Raw genomic sequence first — 3,944 nt, 5'->3', positions numbered from 1 at the left:
CCAGCAGCCCAAGCAGGCCTCCTCGGCGCCGACACCAGGTTTCGGATTCCGGGGCTGCTTCAAAGGTCTCCGGTCTCTGGAAGTCGAGTCCGCGCGGTCGAACCAGTGCACTCGGTATCGAGCTGTCGAGGGTCCACTGACCCAACCAAGGACTTGCACTGCACAAACTTGTGGATGAAAAGGAGAATATCATGGCTAAATACAGTAGTATCTAGTATCATATCATCGTGTATTTCTTGTCATTTTAATGCGAATGCGTTTAAAGGAGGACAAAAACTCTGTGAGGAAAATGGATGTAAAAATAACTAGCCGTGGTCGTATTCTCATTTACATCTCACACTTTTTTCGACAGTACGGTGTGGAGGTCGCTCGCGCCCCGTCGAGGATCTTGAACCCTACGCGATCATGGCCCTGCCTTTGTGGCGAGAGGATCGCGGGAGCTAGGCCCCCGGAGGAGGAGGAGGAGGAGGAGGAGGAGTTGGCTGTGTTTAAGCACGACCCAACGCGCCGGGAAAAGGAATAAAAAGAATTGTCGAGTTACTTTGTGAGGCGGGCGGGGCGGGGCGGCCTTGGGCGGTGTAGCGGTAGGCCTCCCCCCGCCTGCTAGCTCGACGCGACTCGGAACGTCGATTTGAAATTGGCCATAATGAGAGAAAGAGCGGCGGCACCCATGCAATCGGCATCCCATCGCAAAAGCGATAGCGCGCGCGGGAGAGAAGGAGAGAGGGGGAGGAGGAGGAGACGCAGAGGAGAGAGGAAGAGGAGGAGGAGGAGAGAGCGAGCGGGCGCGGTGGTGACAAAGAGCACGCGGGGGCCGCCGCTAAAGGGTTATCGCCCTAGAGGTGTGCGAATTAGGGGAGGCTGGAGGCGCGCGGGGCGGATAGCATCGGCGAGCGCCTCTGCCTCCGCGCCTCGCCCGAGGGGTTGTGAGGGGGGGGGGGGAGCGCGCGACTCTTTACTGCGTCATTTTACAGCGCCGAGATTGCCACACTCGACGACGGGCAGAATCAATGCACGCGGGTGCCGGCGAAAGGGAAAGGGAAAGGGGAGGTTGGAGGAGGGGGAGGGGGGGGTGTGCAACCTGGAGGAGGACCACCATAACCGTCTCCTCGCGCTCCCCCTGCTCCTCCAGCCGCCTCCCGCCCGAGGTAGTTGGCTTTCCGTGCGGCTTTGTGCTACTCAAAGTCCGTCCGTGGGGCTGGGCTGGGCTAGCAGGGGCTGGCAGGGGCGCGGGGGTCCGACTGCCGCCTCCAGTACGCACGGCCCGCCCCGCCGCCGCCATGCCCCGCTGCAGGAGGCAGGGGGCTGAAGCCACAAAGGTTAGACTGACGTCTGGTGGAAGGCACGTTCTGTCGATTGGTGACGTGCCGAATCTTCCACTTCCTGCTTGATCTCGCCTTTTCTGTCTTCATCCCCCCCCCCTCCTCCCTTGCCGTTGCGATACCGCGCCTGCCTGGCCTATTCCAGAGCGCCCCGGAGCGCTCGTGCGCCCCTCAGGTGCCGCTCCACTACCCCTCAATTCTTTCCGGGTAATTTTTACTTTTTTTGCGAACTTTTTGCAAATTGTAATTGTGCTTGCCGAAAACCTGTTTTTATAGAGAAGGCTTGAGAGTTGGTAAGGTAGGATTAAATGATGAGCAGTAATGAAGATGTGACCGAAAAAATAAAAATAAAAAAAAATAACTAGCAGAATGTCATGCACGTTTGGCCAAGTTAGGTGTTAATTTATATCGCTTTATATGCATTTTGTCATTGCTAATTTCACTGTCCACAGAGTTTTCATACTTATATTTAAGTACACTTTGTTAGGTTGGCCGCTTTCACAAAACGTTTGAATCAGACACTTGGCTTTGTCGTATTGTACGGTACAGTTCAATACTTTTTCGAATAATTTGAAACTCAGCAAAAAATCGTTGAACTTTTCGCATCTTCTACAGTTTTTATTCTCGAACCCTTTCACTTTCTCCGAAGTCAGTGACAGTTTTTATTTCCCCGTTTGAAAGGATTCACCGCGTCGAGGGTATTTTACAGTGTTGCCTTGCCCACCTTCGGCATGAAATATGTAAGAAATCAATGAGTCATCGTCGTGGCCTACGATTTGTCGGGGAGTCCATATGTGCCGTTGCTACCCCCCCCCCCCCCCCGCCTTATACAAGTTTATCGTGGGTGATGAGGGTCCGCCGGGGGGTCGTCGGTCGTCAGTCCCGCGGTGCGTTACGACTGTCGCTCGGATCGATCGCGGTGACTGGGCCCGCCCCACCCCGCAGGGGGTGACCGCGTGGCCAAACCACCGCGCGGGGGGAACTTCGGAAAGTAATAGGTGACTGAACGTAAGGACCGAACTGCACGCGGGCCAACGTCACAACGACACGAGTTGGTGGATGGAAATTATCGAGGGAACTGCAGCAAGGTTGATAAACAATACAAACTGGTTGATGGGTCTGGACGCCGCGTTATTGTAACGTCTGTTTCTCCCTCTCTCAGATCCGTTATTACATCACGATTTGTAAAATTTTCATGGAATGGGCCCTTTGGCTCAACTTGTGGGGTCTAGGGCGCGGCGGCTAAGCGAGGGAAGGGAAGGGAACGGCCACCCGCCGCAAACTGACAAAATTAGATTGATAGCTTCCGCGTCTTCCCCCCCGGCGGCGGCCCCACTTCCACTTCTTTCCCCGCGCTCCCCTTTCCTTCGCGCCTCTTCGAGTGATTATCGGCATCGATGCTCGATTGACGCAGACTAATATGGCCCTATGCAAACCGGCGAGGCTTTAGATAAGAATAATAAAAAAAAGGTAGGATGAATAATAAAAAAAAAACAGCAAGTGTCTGGCCAGGGTTACGTCCTGTCAAGAGCGTTTACTTAACCCGACTTACCCTCGTTGGTAAATACATGCTTTAGGTGGTGGAAGGATGAAAAAAAAAAAAGTAAAGCGAGTCCTTGACCTTGGCGGGGGGACTTTGAGGTGGTTTTTTTGCCCCCCGATCGGGGCGCGCGAGCCCCGCCCCGCCCCGCGTCCGCGGCGCCCTGCTCAGGTTTTATAAAAGCGGTTCCGCTATCACGTGTGCCCTTTGTCAAGATTGTACCCGGGCGGCTCGGCGATGTGATGGATTGCTCAACAAGTAACCGGGTATCGTGCCCAGCGAGCCCTTGTCGCTCGTGACCGGCCCGGGCCCGGCTGGCCTGGCCAATTCACCTATATGGAGAGAAATATACAATTTTGCCTCCGTGTCTTTGTGCAGCAGCACGGCGCGGGGCCTTCACCAACCACGAGTCCCTCTTGCTCGGGGCTGTGGCGGTGCGCAGCAGCCTCTTTACCCGGGGAAGGTGTTACCCCATTGCGGAAAAGTCGCCGCTCGCGCACTTTGCCGCTTGGATCACCCACTTTTCCCGCCGAGTTACCCGCCGCCGCCGGACCGGACCTCCCGGCCGTCGTCGCCGAGGTGTAATCCGGGCTCGACGCCATTCCCTGCAGCAGTCGGCTTCACGCCACGCCACGCCACGCCACGCCCCGGTCGCGCTTCGCCCGTCCCCCGAGTCGAGTCGTCGAGTTTCAACTTATTGGCGTGCCATGCTGCCAGAGCGCACTGCTGTCGTTGCGCACTTCCTCACAACATTCGACGGCGAAGCTTTTTGTTTTGTTTGATTTGCCCGGATTTCTTGGGCGTCTGGACGAAATTAAATTGAATCTGAGAAAACGACCTGATAAGTTCCAATGAAACCCGCGTTGAAATTGTCAAGCAGTTACCAACTGAAAATTTGATTAATTTGTGAGAATGTTTTGGGCGTGCCTTGTTTTCCACTCCCGCAGAGACCTCTCGAGGGGTGACGCCGCCCTATTAGGTGGCAGTGTTTATCACCCCGTGGACACGTGTGCATACAAGCCTTTCGTGCGACGTCTCAGTTTGCGTGGCGTGGCACGCTCCGGCGGGGGCGGGGTCGGGGG

This window comes from Frankliniella occidentalis, unplaced genomic scaffold (assembly GCF_000697945.3).
Source record: "Frankliniella occidentalis isolate FOCC.00 unplaced genomic scaffold, Focc_3.1 Scaffold33, whole genome shotgun sequence".
Lineage (NCBI taxonomy): Eukaryota > Metazoa > Arthropoda > Insecta > Thysanoptera > Thripidae > Frankliniella > Frankliniella occidentalis.
Note: the sequence above shows the minus strand (reverse complement) of the source record.